Below are 18807 nucleotides of genomic sequence, written 5' to 3'. Positions count from 1 at the left end.
ATGTACACTCTTGCTAATGTAGCACCTGGGAGACAGAAAGGTGGGTCCCATGGGGTGCTGTAACCAGTCTCCCTGGACTGCCTGACAAACCCCAGGACAATGAGAGGCTGTCTCACTAAAAAGCAGGTAGTGCTTGAGCAACCACCTGAGTTTGTCTTCTGACTACTCAGTGCACATGCATGGATATCTACACATGTACAAACATACAGACATATGCACACCTACTGGAGACATGTACTGTAAGAGATTTAGGTACAGGGATTGACCTCTTTCATTATGTCCTAAAATAGTAGCTGATAACAAAGCTGCTAATGTTAATGTGTACAATCCACAACACTCTCTAAATACACGATGACTGAGAACACATCCTGAGGCTGGCTAGGCTGAGTGACCCTGGTTCTGAAATTTAAAGCCTGTGCTATGTAGCTGCACGTCAATAATGTCTATAGTGTGGATACTAGCATGTGTAGCAGGAATGTAGTTCTGATGACATTTGATTATGGTATTCTGATTTGTTTCAAACACAGTGTTATTATTTTTAGAATGACAAAACCTCAGGGTCCCTTCAAGAGCTATAATTATAATTTGTATAAATGCATCTCTTTCAGAGTTACTAATCATTTCACTCCAGTTGTGCTAAACTGACACCTACAGTATTACATAGATATAAAACATATTTCATAAATGTGCAGATTTCTGAATCACAGTAGGATTAGCCCATGGAGGGGGAAAATAATAGTAAATAACAGAGATTCAGCTAGAGGTTTATGGAGAAATATTATCATCAATATGTGTTGTACTTTTAAGAGAGATTGTGATAACATATCTATGCAGTTCCACTCACATCTAAGATCATGGTAAACAAAAAAAAAAATGAAATGAAAGTCCATATAGCCCACTGTTTAAGCAAACAATTTCACAATGGAAATACAATTTAAAGAGGGAAATACATGTGGGAGGTATGTGGTCATGTGATCGGATGCCCCAGGAAGTCTTCCAAAGCCAAAGGAATTAGTTAAGTGCATGAGACAGGATGATACCTTTAAACTCCAGTGTTGCTGCCATTTGCCTGGGAGCAGCCAAAGTCAAACTCCTAATCTTTACAAATGGAAAAATAATATATTCCAATGGGATTTCAAAGGCTTTAGTATATCCTGCAGTTAAATAATTCTTAAATGCCAAAACTTGTACTAAAGCCAAAACAAAGAGGGGTCATATTGTAAAACAAATGAGAAAACTCAATTTATAGAGAAGAAACAACACAAAGCCTTTCCCCAGGCAGGTTATTTAATAAGTCAGATGTGCTTGTTTGGGGGAGGCTTGAAATATGCTTAGCAAATTGATGCTTGCCCTCTCCCTCCTTTTAGGTGGGACCCAACAGTTGGAGTTATTCATATTGTCAAATCTTTTTCTCCAACTTTTTATGCTTTCCTTGTTTCCACTCACCAAAATAAATAACTTGAAAAGGAGAGGTTTTGTTGTTGTTGTTGTTTAAAGACATGCTTCCTCCATGAAGGAGCTGTCTCTCTTTCTGATGCGTACTTGATACTCTTTCTATGAATTATGGTGATTGGAGGGGAAATCATTATGAGGAAATATACCAGTACTTAAAACTCACCTGCCACCCCATAAAAATAAAATGATTTAAAGGGATATCTTGACCTGTTTGAATTCCTCCCTAGCATTGCAAGAAGCAGGATGTCACTCCCAACATGAATATTACAGTTTAAATGACTGTCAGAGTAGTTGTTGGTACTTACTCACAGCTCATATGACCTGCTGACTGCTTTCCTGATGCAGGAGGCCCTGCTGGACATTTCTCTAGAACTGTAGTGTCTGTCACTTGGTGTCAGTCAAGATCTAACCACATAGGCAGATTCTGCCTCTCGCTGTGTGTGCATATTGTGCTTTATCCAGGTGTCCCTCATAAAAGGTTCTTGATTGGATTCCAGACTGACAACCTTGGAACTCCATGCTGTCTCATGGTCTCATAGGCCTTGCAGTTATTCTTCCCTAGGCCGGGAACACTCCCCATTACTTCCATCACAGCTGCCATTCATTGCTCCCTTAAAGAGACTCTTTATATTGGATTATTGTATATATGGTATATACAATAGTATATATATATATATATATATATATACTATTGTATATAACTTATACTTACTACTGTATATCCAAAAACTTTTATGAGTTTTCCCCTACAGCATCCTTAATGGAATTTTGAATTACTTATACTTGTGTTTTGGTACTTATAAATGAGTCTTTATCAGTCAGGAACCCAGAGGAAAACAGATTACAACTCAGACAGTTTAAAAAAAAACTCAGGAGATATGTAAATGTGGTAAGGCCAAAAAGGAAAAGCAAAGTGGGGCATCTGGAGACTTGGTGCAGTGAGAATTCATTATTACCTGTAAGAGAGTAGAAAGCTCATAACAGCAGAACATAGAAGAGCTGGAGATGGGAGCATATCAGAGACTTGGCAGAGGAGAGAGTCATCTGGCTGGGACGAAAGCATGCATGAAGGAAACCTCATGAATTTACATACTGATTTCTATCAGTTATAGTCTTCTCTGGTGGCTCCCATGAAGCCAAGTAGAAATTCCCCACTAAGGTAGCTTGCAAGGCAGAGGATGTAGTCATCAGAGAAAGTTTAGGAGAAAAACAATGGCCGTCAGGGAAAACAGAGACTAGCTCAGTGTTCATGTTGAGGACATAAGCCTCATGAGATTGTAACTGGATTCCTCTTTTGCTCATCAGTGTTGCCTGTGGCTGAAAGTTTTCCTGTGCCTGCCTGGCTCCGATAGCCTCGTGGTCCCGCAGCCACTCAGACCCAAATGAACACATAGAGGCTTATATTAATTATAGATTGTATGTCCTATTGTCTCAAGCTTCTTGCTAGCTAGTTCTTACATCTTAAATTAACCAATTTCTATAAACTTATACTTTGACACATGGCTTGTGGCTTACCAGTACTTTTACATCTTGCTTCTCATGGTGGCGGCTGGCAGCGTTTCTCTGTTCTGCCTTTCTCCTTCCTCCTCTCTAGTTAAAATGTCCCGCCTAACCCTATTCTGCCTCACCACTGGCCAAACAGCTTTATTTATCAACCAATCAGATCAACATATTTTCACAGCATACAAAAAGACATCCCCCATCAGTTGCCTCCCCTAGAATCCACCAGGTGGACAGTACTCAGGAAATAACTGTTGATGGAATAAATTACCTTAGACATACTAAGTCCACTAAAGTTAACCATTTACTCATGAATAACTTCATATTAATACATTATACCCTAAAATGTACCTATGTTTGTGTATTCTCTACTTCCATCCATAGTTCTATGATCATCTATTTTTGTCCAAATGAAGAATCATTCTCCAAACTTTCCCTTTCACCTATTCTTGCCTTCATTTGTTCATTTTCCCACTGTGTTAGATCCACTGTTTCTCTATCTCACTTTGTATAAGAATGTTTGTCATGAGATCCAATCTGATGACCAAGCATCATGGCTGTGAAGTACAGGCTCAGTGCTACACAGCAGATCTTTATAATTATCTTGTACGATTAAACCTTTAATTTTCATCTCAAGGTGTATTTTGTTGATATTTATCCTATGTGAGAGGATTGGGTGTAACTAAGAGAAACATTTATGATATAAAAAGGCTCAAAGGAGGATTTGTGTGTGGGGGGGGTAGATTTGTTGTAGTGATGCATGGAGGGTTAAAGAATAGAAGAGTACAAATATAGACTACTAACTGTTTTAAACCTTTCGAGGTGATATAGGGGCAGTCTAGGTTTTCTATCAGAAATCACCATTTTTATCCTACTACAATCTGAATCAAACACCTTCTAGATGTAGTTCCTTCCTCAAGGTAATTTGTTAACCCTTTAATGAACAGGAGACAAAATTCAGGAGTTGGGATATGCATAATTCATTTTATATAGACAAGTAGGTTAAGTACCTTGAAAAAACTAAAGTACTAAATGCAGGTCTGAAGGCTTTCAGTGCCAACTGGAAGCACATGTTAGCCCCCTTTTCCAATGTGCACCACCTTGTTTTCAGGGAAATACCAACCTTTCTGCCTTTCTCTGTTCAGGTGACTCTGATATCATACCTTCTTCATTCTAGTATCAGCCATGATACACAAACCTATTGCACACCTTGACCAAGCTAACCCCACCATGGTCAACCTTTATTATTAGAAACATTTTTCATGGTTTCTGTTTTGACTTTTAAAACAGACTAAACAACTGCAGATTTTATTTAGTTGAACTTTCCCTGCCTCATGAAAGGATGGCATGAACATCTGATGGGCTCAACTAGGAAATGTGTGCTTGTTATGGAATGTTGCATAAAGCCTCTAAGAATAATCTATTGCTCACAGAGGATGGTTTAATCTTCTTGAGAAGCATCTTCACATCTTAATGGTCTGTCCTTCAAGATGTTCAGTTTCTATGGAGTATCTGATTAATGAGGGAGAGCACACAATTTAAAATATGTAAATTCATAATTTTCTATGCTCTTAAAGGAAGTTAGAAGAAAATAAATGTGTAGATTATTTAATAATGTGTAGATTATTTAATAATGTGTAGATTATTTAATAATGTCACCAAAGTTTACTGATTTAATTTGAAGTTAAGTAGAATTTGGGTTCCTACCAAGTTCAACTTTTCTTCTAAAAGGAGCTCTAGTTAAATCCAAATTTGACAAAAAAAAAAAAATCAGATGGTTTCTCTATAGGCTGTTGTGGCAGGCCAGAGCAGTATATACTTGTTTGGTCCTAGAAAATTGCTTTTAAAATGAAACTACACAATATCGAGTGCAGAACTTATGAAGTGGCTGTGACAGAGTCTATTTCGTGATGGTCAATTCTGCAAAAGGTATTTCCAAGAAAAATGGGAAGTGCTTCAGTATGATCCATGGGGAAATGGAGGTGTGTAATGGCTTGGGAAATACATCAAGGTGTAAAAAAAGATAGGAATTAATTATTTGGAAAGAAAAGACTGTTTTGGGCATATGGAAAGCTATTATCAAGAGATTGCTCATGAGCTATTCTCTAGTCTCAACCAGGTAGAGAGGGAGTGAAATGGCAGCACCGTAGCATTAAACTAAAGAACTGGATTTGGTGTAATGCAGAAACTCCCGACAAAATGAGATGTTATGGAGAAAATGGGCTATGGGGAGAGGTAGTGAAGCGCCTTCCCCTCGAATGCTGTAAGGATTTAATAATGCCCATTTGTCGCCTAATGATTTAGTTGTGATGTTCACTAAAGGGAAAGGCATTTAGGACAGACTTGAAAATGAAAACTTTAAACACTCTTGTTTGCTGGCTGTTTACCTCCCTGCCATTTGGACAGGATATTAAAGCAGTGGTTCTCACCCTTCCTAATGCTACACCCTTTTAATACAGTTCCTCATACTGTGAGGACCCCTAACCATAAAATTAGTGTGTTCTTACTTCATAACTGTAATTTTGCTACTGTTATGAGTCATAATGTAAATATCCGGTATGCAGGATATCTGATATGGGTGGGACCCCTGTGAAAGGGTTGTTCAACCCCTGAGGTTGAGAACCACTGCATCAAAGGTTGAATAATATAGAGTCAAGCAGAACGTATTAGCTAACTCTGTGCAAGAGTGTTCATAGAGAACATTTTAAGCTGATTGATGGCATGTATGGAAGTAAAATAAAGAGTAACTTGCCTTTCTTGCTCAGGCTTCAGCCCAGTTGGAGCTGAAGGGTAACATCTGGCATGGCCTGTGCCTGCTCTTAAACACTTGACACAGAAATCTTGAAAGGCAGTGGTAGATAAAGGGACAAAAGACTGCCTTTGGGGCCCAATAAATATTTCTTTTCAAGGCTCTCTCCAATAGTGTTAGATATTTGAAAAGTTGCTGATATTTTCAATTGTGAGTGTTCAATTTTGTGGGTCCACTCAAGTTGTTAGTTGAATACACAGACTGACAGTTTGAATTTTAAAAGAGTGAGAGTTGATGTGTGTGTAGAAAATATTAAAATTTGTATTTCAGCTAGGTGTGATAGTACATGCCAATAACCCCAGAATTCAGACTCTGGCATAGAGATCACTAGTTCAAGGTAAATCTGGGCTGAGTGAGACCATCTCATTTGTAATAAAAATAATATCTAATAGGCACTCTGCAGGATCCAGGTGTCTGAAGAACGGCCCAGGTGGGGCTTGGGCACACTTGTCCTACAATGTCGGAAAACTCGGTGGTGTTTCTTTACTGATGCAGACAGGCTATCTTGCTGCGATGACATTCACAGCTATCTCAAGCCCTCCATCAGCCTAGGGGCCCACAGGGAACACAGTCAGTGCCTCTCCTGTCTGCACAGAAGTAGTTTGCAGACTCTAGGTCCCCACTTCATAGAAGACGGGTGTTAAGAGGTGGTGACTTAAACAGTGTCTCTGTTTCCATTTTTCCATTTCACACTTTCAAAGCCTTCTCTTAATCATCCCTCCCCTTCCTGTACCTCAGTCTTGCTCTCTTGTTCACATCGGAAACCCTGTAGCCCTGTTCCCTTGGTTTAAAATACCCAGCCATCACCATTTCCACTCTGACTTCGAAGCTGAAATCAAATGTCACTTCTTCATTAAATGCCCTATGCTTTTCTTTAGAGCCAATCTCTCACCTTCAGAACTCATCTATGACCACATATCTATGTCACCATTTCACCTGTCCCACTGGGACAGCTGTCTGTGTCTGTTTTCTTTATAGTGCTGGCTTTTTTGGATGACTGAAGTGCTCTTCTTTGTGACAGGTACTGAATATGTTGACTGCAATGAATTCAAGGGTGAGAAATGGGGCTGGTCTTTCCCAGCAGGACTGGATAATTACTTCTGGTTTGGTCAAACAAATACCTTTAAATGCAGCTCACATATGCTGGCCCTGAAAAGTGTCACGCACAATTTACATTAGCTACAGTTTCCTGGCAGTTTTTATTTCACCATGTGACCTTTTCAGCCCACAGAAAGATAGCTAGATATGTCAAACAGCCACCAGCAAAGGAGTAAAATGTGGCAGTGGTGCTTAGCTGCCCCATGCACAAGGGCAAGCTTGGGGCTGCTCTGTAATAAAAATGCCATATGACACAAAGCACCACAGTTTATCTCCCAGGGCGAACCTGCAAGCCAAGGGTGTCAGGTAATGGTGGTATGGGCAAAGTTATTTTTTTTAACTTTACATGTTCCTTATCTTGCTCATGCAGCCATTAACACACAATCAGATCAGTGCTGCTCGAAAGCCTTTGAACCAGTTGTGAGATAATTAATGATAACGCCATTTCCACACTCATCTGAAACGTGGGAGCGAAATGAAAAAAACACATTTGACTCCCTGCCCCACTAAGCTCCTGCTTATCTCTCCAGGAGGGTTTACAATCATACTTTCTACAGCCCATTACATGCCCCATTAGGAAGCCAGGGCCAGGAGCACCTTTTCTCTTTTTCTTTCTTCCTTCCTTCCTTCCTTCCTTCCTTCCTTCCTTCCTTCCTTCCTTCCTTCCTTCCTTTCTTTCTTTCTTTCATTCTTTCTTTCTCTCACCCCTCTCTCTTCCTTCCTTCCTTCTTTTCTTTCTTTCTGTATGTCTGTAATAAATAAAATGGTACTACTTACTAATTAATAAAGTTGGGCTTTGCTGTAATTTCTGTTTTATTTTTCTCATTAGCCAAATTGTCTCAAATGACTGCTCTTGCATTCCTTTGTTCTGATCAGTGCCCCTGAGGCATCCCACAGTCTGTGACTACCAACAGAAATTCTTCTTTAGTTACAGATTGAGATTTATTAAGACTATTTAGAAATGCTAGTCACCAACAACTGTTGAAGTCAAAAAATGAATTTGATTGATGTGATATTTGCCTATCAGACTTAAATCAAATTACCTAATCATTGGGTTGACTGAAGACCAGGAAGAAGAGTCAATTATTAAATCTAGGAATCAACAAATGCTTGGGTCTCCTTGGGAATCAGTACATATAAATCAAGAAATTACTTTGTAAAGTGTGGCTGGTTTCAGAATTCAGAGATCAAAGGTGCATCCCCATTTCAAGTGGTACCCAAGGGTGATGATGCTTTACTGAACATTGACACATGCAGAGTCTAGCCTGACACCAATCTGTAGATAGTAGACAAATGGCACAGATGGTCAGACCAAGATATGCAATCTCAGCCTACGTGTGAAGCTACTTCCCTTGATGTTCATGGTGGTTTCTGGAATGCCTGTCTTGAAAGTCTATGCTTTGCTTCATTTGTACTTAGATGTGTTGTGCGTTTCTGGGGAAACACATTCAGCTTATTACTCACACTTACACTCATAGTTAACTGACTCTGCACTCATAACTTCCCCAGGGCTATCTCAGACCAACTGCCACAGCAGAGAAACTGAGTATATGTGAAAGCTGAGTAGACAGAAATCCACAGAGGCAAAACCAGCTCCCCCAGTTCTGTACCTGGTGTCTTAACTTTCTGTAGACTCCTACAGTCAGTGAGAGTAACTCTCAACTTTCCCAGATCTTAATGCGGTGTTTCTCAATTTCCTGTAGATGTCTACAGACAGTGAGAATAAGTCTCATTTTGTCCTAGTGAAGAACTTTTGGACACATTCAATATCTGAGTGATAGACAATTACAAATATTAGGATAGACAAGACATTAAATGTGGGAGTCATATGAAAATCTCTAAGGAACTCAAAGTTTTACTTAGCTCACTTGTACTATGGCATTGTGGTCAAGCTCCCTTCAGTTACTATCAAATTACTTCATCCTTGCATGTGGATTATGAGGACAGAAATGTTTAAATACTGACATTCTTAAAGGAATTATAAAATATTATACTCATAAGAAGTTCATCTTTATCTTATCTTATTCTACATTGCAAAATCATTTCTAGACACATAGCCCTGATACCTAAATTAACCACTATTGGATCAATAAATGATGTAACCATAAAAGTTGTCAACAACAGAGATCTTCAAACTGGAATCCTGCCTAGACTTAGATGTTTCTCATATCCACTTAGAGTCTCAGTACCAGAAATGTTTCCTGTAACCCGTTTCCTTTAAAGTTCCTACACTACTAAATTTCTGTAAATTTCATGTAGTTACCACCACAAATAATTGCTACATTCTACTAGATATCTAATTTTGTTCTAATGATAGGTTAACACTCAGATTGCTACTGTGAAAGTTTGATTTATCTAGTGGGAAACCTGCTAAGATCTTTTTATTTGAGATACCATTCTTGGTGATATGTTTTGACAACATTTAATTTTTAAATCTATCATAGTATACAGACTCTCAAACGTGTTTTGAGTCTATCTGAATTACTGTGCCATGAAGTAAGCTCACTTGTCAATGTATCTACTATTGCCATATTGGTATTAGTCAAGCTATGACAGCCGCAGCAGGTAATCACTACAGATTGTCAATTTGAAATTTTAAAATATTGTATATAAAATTCTTGAAATGGCTTGACATGAAGTTGGAAATTAAGACATGTAGTATTAGTGACTCACACACATTCACGTGCAAAGCCAGTTAGAAAGCTATAGCAATGAAACTAGGTTTCCCACTTGCTAAACTAGTGCTCTTATCTTGGTTTCCCCATGGTGAGATCTTACAGTATTAGATTTCCAGTTTTATGTGGACACTGAATCCAAATCCCTCTCAAATTCCTGCTAGAAAGTAAAATTTCTCTTCAGTGATTATTTCTTCTAATGGTGACCATTAGAAGTAGATCTGTAAAGTGATTTCAATTCTAATTTTTTTAAAGATTTCAATCACTGAGAATCTGAATATGGGGTGATGAAAGTCAACTTATCTTTTCTACCCTTAGTAATCTTTCTCTTTAACCCTAATAACCAACTGTACCACAACAACCCAGCGTCACTGACCTTTGACAAACCATCAAATTTACTTCTTCTGTTTCATTTTATTTGTCAGAAACATAGTTCAGGTATACTACTGGTGAATTAGGTTAGCTTTTACACCTTTGTTGCAAATAAAGATGCAGATGCCCTTTATAATTATTCCACTGACATTGAGTTGACTTTGGGGACTTCCCCATTATTCTCTAGAGATCCTGTGACATTCAGTTTACGTTGCTGTGTGCTGTTCCCTGAGTCTCATTCCTGGTTTTTAGAATACTTCCATTCCAGCGAGCCTGATATTCATTTGAACTTTTAGTTTGATTGTTGGATCATGCTTTTTCTCTTAATTTGGCAGAGTTGGTGTTATTCAGTCCCTTGTTAGATAGCTCATGGGTCCACATTGGGATTCCAGAACTCTACCCTAATCCCAGCTTCCTACACTCAGCCCAGACTTACTGACACAGTGTTCAGTTAGCCCGAGCACAAGCGACTTCCCTCCACCCCCATGAAAAGTTGTCTTGTCCCCACCTCCCTTCTCATCTTCATCTGTTTTATCACCAAGAGCACTTCGTAGATCCATCCCGAATACTGCTTGATAAACATTTGCTGATAAACTCATTTATCAACACAATAGGTAATGTATTATAAAGCAAACCAGGGATAAACTTCTATGCTAGTTGAATTCTGAGGCAGAGCCAGCATAGATAGGTATTGAAGTTGTGAAAATCAAAGCCAAGAATTTCTCAGAACCTGTGTCTCACATTTGGGTCCTGTGCACTTGTGTGTGTTCCTGTGTGTCCACGTTCTAGGAATAATATTTGTCTAGTAGTTTTTGAACAGGAAAATAGAGAAAAGCAAACAGACTTCATTATGGGGTTTAACTGCCTAGTCATTGCAGGGAAATGGATTAAAACCATCTCTTCTTAGGGTATTGTTAAAAATAATTTATAATTAAATTGTCATTATTATTCTGTACTTTCTGAGATAATTCTACCAATCATGAAGATTATTGACAGAGGATTTACAGCACAAACATTGAGTGTCCTATGATCTCATAAACTAAATGATGTTTAACAGCATCATAGCATTTGTTTCATTATTAGGAGATTTATTGAGAAATTTTAGGCAAGTTCCTTTGCCTCATTAGTTCTGTGTTTATAAATCACTTTTAGAAGGCAGTATACCTATTCTGTTATTGTGTGGAGATGATTTTTTTCTTTCCCATCTTAGAGTTCATTCAGAAATTTAGAGGCTGTGTCACATCTGTGCAGCCTTAGTGCGTGTCTATGCCTGTGATGCTGAGACTCCAGAACACAGAAGACTATATATACAGTTCATCAGTTTCTTCCAGCATTCTCTCCAGCTTTGGGTGTCATGCAACTTGCAAACAAATGCCACTGAGAGATCGGCGGGGGGGGGGGGGGCGAACTATAGGACTGTATTTAACACATAGCTAAGCCTGTATCTTATAGAGAACATTAGCAAGCTCGCATTTGCCTTTGTAGTACTATTTATCAGTTCTTTTACTATGACATTATATACTGCCTCTTCATATTTTATGCTAAAATTCTATTTGCACCATTAAAATGTATAATTAAATAAATGTCTCTATATACAATATATAATCCAAGTGGTTCTGAATTGTGTTATGGTTCATTTATTGTTGCTTTGCATTTTGTGACCCTTCATTAAGTATTTTCTATTATAAGGGGCAGCGAAGTAGAAGTTGTCTTTTCTATATTTTCTTATAGTTTTTAAAAACATGTTCATTGTCCTTTTCCCTGTGCTTGATTTTCAAACGTAGATGTCGTGTGGATTTTTTTATTTGCTGTAGTTAGATCTGATGCATTTTTGTGTGTGTGAGAAAAGCATGTCTGTGCAGGTATGTTGGTGAGCTTGTATGTGTTCAAATTAATAGCTAACTCCACAGAAAGATTATCTCTAACTAATCTACATCCTAGTTAGGATCAGCTTTCCACTTGACAGAGGCTAGAGTTATCTGAGAGGCTCAGCTGAGTAACTGTCTTTATCAGGTTGATCTATGGACACATGTGTGAAGCATTTCATTGATTACCTGAATAGATGTAAGAATGCACTGCTCACTGTGGGTGGTGCCATTTCCTGGGCAGCTGATCTTGAACTGTACAGGAAAGCAGGCTGAGCATGAATCTAGGAATGAGCAAGAGACTGAGCCAGAGAGCAGTGCTCCTCCACAATTCCTGCCTCCATCCTCCTGCCTTTAGTTCCTGCCCTGACTTCCCTCAAAGATGAATTGTGACCTGAATTGTGAGCCAAATAAATGCTTTCCTCCCCAAGATGCTATTGATGAGTGTGTCTGTAATAGACATACGATGTAACTGGAACAGACTGTGTGGCATATGTTCAATATTGCTTACCCATATACCTTCTGTGACCTGTTACTGTCTCTGGTAACAGCTACATACCATAAAAAAGTTGCAGAACAAATATTTATAACATAGATTTTTAGACTAAAGAAATAACTCCATCTAATTAATAGCAATAGATGCTAAGATAACCCTTGGTGGGGATTTGGCTCTGTTGGAGTTTTATACAATCTGAGCAAATGATATGTGCTTTTGGCCTTTCCTATTCCCTACGTTTCCTTTCTTTGGGGAGTTGAATCAATCTACATTAAAACACTTAGAATGTCTTATTTATGGCTGTTTTCTCAAAGGAAGGTACATTATGAAATCAGGTCACTTGTTTTATATATCCCTGTAGAGAAATGCAGCCCTCTCAACACTGTGGCATGGATGGCACTTCAGTGTGTGCTACACAGAGAGTGAACATGTTCCCACCTCTACTCTATGTAGTTCTGTTACACATGTTCTCTTGAGAGAAAACACAGGTTTGACAGGCCCCATGTACAAATCTGGACGTTCATCACAATACAGTGATATCCTCCTCTGACAAGTGGCAGTTTCTTTCTTGGCGATCTTCAAACAGTGCTGTGCTTTACAATCAGAGGCTTCTTGAAAAGGATGAATTGGAATAATTAAGGGTACAATTTGCTAAACCCTGATGTACTGACCAAGTCAATCTGAACCTAAATGATGAAATGTTCTTCTTCATTTTATGTCTAGCTTATTTTCTAAAATCTAAGTTAATGAAATTTTTATACTTTGTGGCACTAGAAATCCTTTAAAATAAATTATTTTGACTGTATATTTTCATCTTTAAACAGTCAACAAGAGTGAACAGGACACCAGTCCTCCTCATACCCCATTCCCACTGCATTCATGAGCATGTGTCCACGTGCAAGTCTCTCATAAGAGGAGAGATGGAAGTGTAACCTGGGTGAAAAGGACCCTCTGCCCCCCACTCCTGCTGTCACTTGGTGTCAGTGCTTTTTATTAACTTTCAGTCACAAATACCAGAAAATAGAGTAAACAAAGTAATACAGAAAAAGATGAGGGAAAAAACTAGTTTAGGTTTTGACTGTTTTGTGTTTTTTTTTTTTTAAAAAAAAAAGAGTCAACTAGGAGTTTCCCTAAAAATTTGGGTTTTCGAGATCTTTGGCTCTACGTCTGGAGTCTAAATTCTATTCTGCTCTGACTTAGTGCGAGTATTGTGCTGTTTTAACTCTTGCAAATTTGACACACTCTGAGATCAGTCAGTGTGGAGCTTTCAGGCTGTTCTCTATGGCAGATGACGTGCTCATCTTGTGTGTATGGTGTAGAGTACCTTTTCAGGAGTGTATTGGTAACTCAGCCCCTTCCTTTATAAGATGTCTATGTGGTCTTTCATCCCCATTTTTAGTAAGTTTACTTTCTTCTTGCTGAGACTTAAGTGTTCTTTGCAGGGTTTGGGGAACAGGCCTTTATCAGATGTGTCTTTTGCTAATATTTTTTCTGTCTTGTCTTGTTTACTCTGTTATCATCATCATTTGTGGTGTTGGAATTATGCCATCGAAACAAGAGCTCAACCACTGCTCTACATCATCAGCCCAGATTTTAATGAAATCTAACATGTCAGTTCTTTTTTTTTCCATAAAATTTCCCCTCTAGTGTGGTGTCTACAACATTATCACAAAGCCTGAGGTCATAAAACTTATCTCCTATATTTACATTGCTGTTTTCACCTCAAAATTTTTGATTCAGTTAATTTTTATCCATTTTTCTCTCATACACTATATCCGACTGCAGCCTCCCCCACTCCAGTTTCCACCCACACTCACTCCCACTCTACCCCAGATCCAGTGCTCCTCGGTTTCCCTTAAGAAAAGAGCAGGGCTTGTCGTGAAATCAACAAAACATGGCATAACAAGATGCAATAACCTAGACACAAACCCTCATATCAAAGCTGGATGAGATAACCCAGGAGGAGGAAAAAGGTTCTAAGAACAGGCAAAAGAGGCAGAGACACCCTACTCCCACTATTAGGAGTTAAACAAAAACTCCCAGATTTATATAAAGAAGCCAGACAGACACATGGAAAAAAGAAAACATCTTCAAAAATGGTGCAGGTCTAAATGTATTTCTATATGTAGAAGAATGTAAATAGATCCTTATTTATCACCCTGCACAAAACTCAAATCCAAGCAGACCACAGGCCTCAACATTAAACCAGATACACTGAGCTTGATAGAAGAGAAAGCAAGGAATAGCCTTGAATACATCAGTACAAGAGACAACTTCCTGAATAGAATACCAATAGTGTAGGCACTAAGACTGATAAAAAATGGAACTTCATGAAACTGAAAAGCTTCTGTAAGACAAAGGACAGTGTCAACGGACAAAAACAATAGTAGCCAACAGAATGGGGAAAGATTTTCACTAACTCCACATATGGTAGAAGGCTAATATCCAAAATATATATATATAAAAACTCAGAAAACTAGACATCGGAAAACCAAATAATCCATCTTAAAAATAGAATACAGATTTAAACAGATAATTCTCAGCAGAGGAATCTCAAACGGCCTGAGAAACACTTAAATGTTCAACATCCTTAGTCATCAAGGAAATGCAAATCAAAACTATTTTGAAATTTCATCTTCCACCTATCAAAATGACTAAGTTTCAACTTATAAAAATCACTTTGCTCTCCCCATTAAATGTGTATTGTTTCCTTTGGGATCCTAGAAATAGGAAACAATTATAAAAATAATTTCTAGTGCAGGTGTATTGGCTAGTGTTATGTCAACTCGACATAAGCCAGAGGCATTAGAGAGAGGGGGAGCCTTAAATGAGAAAATACCTGTAGTGCAAACTCTAATTGGTCTTAATAATAATAAAAAAAAAACCCAGAGTCAGATATAGTGGTAAATGCTGAAAGATCAGAGAAGTAAAGGAGCTAGCCAAAGTCACCTCTAACCTCCATGACTTCTCAGACCTCTCCTCTCTCCACCTGCCTTATGACTTCTCTGCCCAGCCATATCACTTCATGTCCGTCTGTATAGACCTCCAGACCTGTATGGTTAACTAATGGCTATCCCTACCCTCTGATCTTCAGGTAAGCTTTCTTTGTTAGAGAACAAACAAAATATCATCACATTTCCCCTTTTGGTCTAAAACAAAAAAGAAGTTTATGACGAATATAAAGAAAACTATATACATTAAATAAAATAAGTATATATAAAATATACAGGCAATAATTACTGCTGCAGGCCACAGGAATATATCATAAGAACTTAGCTGGTTATGGCAAAGACACTACCTGGAGGAATCAGGGAATTCCTCCAGAGGAAGCCAAATTCCAAGGAGCTTTTGGTGTTATTTGGCTTGTTATATATCAGCTGTATTCTGTTATGAAAATCATGTGTGCCTTCATAGTTTTCCCAATTGACTTTTTCCTAAGAAAGGCTAACAGTGTGGACTGATCACACTCTGGAAATACACATTCAAGGTATTTGGAGAACAGCCTCAGGAAAGGTTTTTTCTGGAATCAGATATCTCCCTTAGCCACTTTCAAGGACTAGGAATAATAACAGTCCACATGCAAGTCTTGTGATTTAAGATAAATTCCACAAGGAGACACTGCCTAGGTCAGGTGGACATTAAGTAATAGCTTTACACAATTCAGCTCGGACCCTCCTTTCTTACAGCCTCACTAATTTTATAGACCTTTAACCCCTTACCTAACCACTTCTAGGAATATTTAGATAACCTTCTGCGCTGAGAGCTATGCTCAGCCAGAACTCCAGTTCAAGCCTCCCTGTAATTATCATTAGCAGCATCTGGCCAGATCCATCCCCAGATGGAGGAAAGTACTTTATCAGAGATACCTCTGTACTCTCTAAGAACAGACTTAAGCATCCAGGCTACCTCTCTGAGAAGGCCTGGCGGATGTGCCAATTAAGCTTTATTTCCTCCTTTCCCAAAACTTACCTCTAGTTCCAGATCTCCCTTTAACTATCACCAGAGGCATCTAGCTGTACACAGGTTGCCTAGTGACTGAGCACACTTTCCCCCACCCTGCAGAAAAACGGCAGATAGCTTGGACAGATAGGAGCCACAGGAAAAAGAAGACAGTTTTATTTTCTCCCATTGACCTAGCAATTTATAGATTCTTAACATTTTCTACCAATCACGTTTAAGATTATAGTTAAGCACACAAGAGCCCTCTTCTCAGATATTACCTGAATTTAGCCTTTAGTTGACTTATTTCCCCATTGGTCACTTCCCTTTGGGGTTGCAAATGATAATTAATAGTTATTGCCTCCCTATGTGATTCTTATCACCCCTCCGTTTAACCCTGGAAGCCTGGCTTTGCACTGCTAAGGGAATACTGCTTGTAAGTGTATATATACCAGGACTTTCAGGGCACATGAATGACGGAGAAGAGAAAAGAGAATGGAAGAACTAGATGGGTAAGAACTTGAGAGGAACAAACTGAGATGGGGAAGAACTAGATTGAAGGGCTAGAAGAGAGTACTAGAGGAACGAGATGGGAGAAGATGAAGAGCCAGATGGGGAAGTACAAAATGAGGAAGAGCCAGATGAGAAAGAAGGAGATGGGAGAGGAGCTGATAGGGGAAAGAGCTAGATGGATGAGAACCTAGGAAGGACAGAACTAGGTGAAGGAATTAAGATAGTACCTAGAGGGGACAGCAAATAATAAAGAGAGAAATCAGGCAAGAAAGGAGCTAGACATGAGAGTAGAACAGAAGCTGTGTAGAGAGAGAACTATCATAGAATAATAAAGGGTATGAATTAAGGAGTTTCGTGTACATAGATTCATTTCTTTTCATCAAAGATTAATTATCAGCTTCCTAGACCCTGGGAGGGGACTATCAAGGGGCTGGACCCCCATAGTCCCTGATAAATTACATCAATAATGTCTAGTCCATTAACAACTGACAAATTCAGAGAAAATACTCCATATCTATCCTATCTTGGTGAGTCCAAAAGGTTGTACTTAATTCACTTTCTATTCTAACTTGCATTACCAAAATTATCTTTTGATGTCACCCAACCCTATACACTTTACACCTCTGTAGTGAATTTCTTTTCTGAATTTGATAATAAGGAAAACTGTAACTATAAAGTCTTTAATGCCATCAGAGACCTGAGGAGGAAATAGTATTACCTGAGTAAGCAGGAAGTGCAAGCAAGCAACTTCCAAAAAATATGAGAAATGACAGAAACAGCTGACTGCCTCAACAGTCAACCAAGGTTCCTCTGCAACATTGAGGCATCTATCTTCGGCCTACAGACCTAACATATTTGACAGACTTCACTGTGAAGCAGGATATTCTGAAGGGCTGTCCTACCTTGTCTTGGCAAATTTTGGCAGTCACTTTCTTTTTTGTCCTGCTTGTCCACTTTGAACAGCATACTGTCAGTAGTCAAGGCAGGGGCACTTTCTTGATCAGTGGCTAACTTTTGCCACAAAGAAAGTAAACTCCATGTGGAGTTCCTTTAATTTCCATCATCTTCTCTGATGTAGATTGGTGGTTCCAGGAGCAGACATGCATCACTACCATAAAAAAAAGAACCTATATTATTAAAACATCTTAAATGCCATATTCTGTAGAACTCTGAAGTGTTTGAAGATTACCTGTTTATCTAAAATATAGCTCTGTTTGAGCTTGAAAACATGCTTGATATGACTACAAGTTTGATTGTATGATTAACTACTAACTTACATTTCTTTATATCCTAATTAGTTACTAATAATAACTTTCAAGAACTAGAAATTTGCACTACATTGTTAAATGAGTTGTATAGGTACAATACCTTGAACAAGAGTAGAAATGTATGTACAGTGTATTCTAACAAAAACAATCTCAAATTTGTGTCAGTATACAAAGATCCAAACAAGTAGTTGCCTTTTAAAACTAAATTCAATAATCTACTCTTTTATTCTATCATATTTATATTCCCCCTTTTTCTTTTCAGAGTAGAATCAATAATCTATCTTTTATATTATTATTTTTATATTCCTCCTTTTTCTTTTTTTTTTTAAACAAAAACCCTCAATCTAATCTCCTCTCTTCAGCTTTTTTCCTGACCATTACCAATAACAACTTGTAACCAACCACCCTAAACAATGACAAATATCCATAACCCATTGAAAGACCAAAAACCACCCACCCCACCTCTTAGGAATGTGGGCATCATTTTCTTAAAATTACTTGCTGCTGTCTGGGGGTGATGACACCTTTAGGGGACCCTGAAAAATTGGGATAATTGTCAGGTCCTGGGAGAGTTAGCTATGCCATTTGTTGTCCAGTCTCTGTGTAACAGGAGACTGCAGGGCTTGTCTCAAGTCTTGGCTAAAGTAATCAGTGAACCTGGATCATCTCAGCTAGCGACTTTGAAATTGTCCTGAGCAGTTTGTAGTCCAAAGCCAATCTTTAGGTATTGTTTGTCAGCTTAATGATATTACCATAGTCCAGGTAGAATTGTCATTGTGGGGTCTCATCATCCTTTTGGAGACTTCAGAGATCAGAT

The 18807-nt window shown here is 38.4% G+C and overlaps 1 protein-coding gene across 1 annotated transcript in view; it reads left to right on the top strand.

The window, feature by feature from the left end:
* The window catches only part of Cntn5 (contactin 5), a 1160177-nt gene that overhangs the window by 866693 nt on the left and 274677 nt on the right, over positions 1 to 18807 (top strand). The window lies entirely within an intron of this gene.

The sequence above is a fragment of the Peromyscus maniculatus genome, chromosome 7 (genome assembly GCF_049852395.1).
Source record: "Peromyscus maniculatus bairdii isolate BWxNUB_F1_BW_parent chromosome 7, HU_Pman_BW_mat_3.1, whole genome shotgun sequence".
Taxonomy (NCBI): Eukaryota; Metazoa; Chordata; class Mammalia; order Rodentia; family Cricetidae; genus Peromyscus; species Peromyscus maniculatus.
This window is presented reverse-complemented; position numbering and strand designations above follow the sequence as displayed.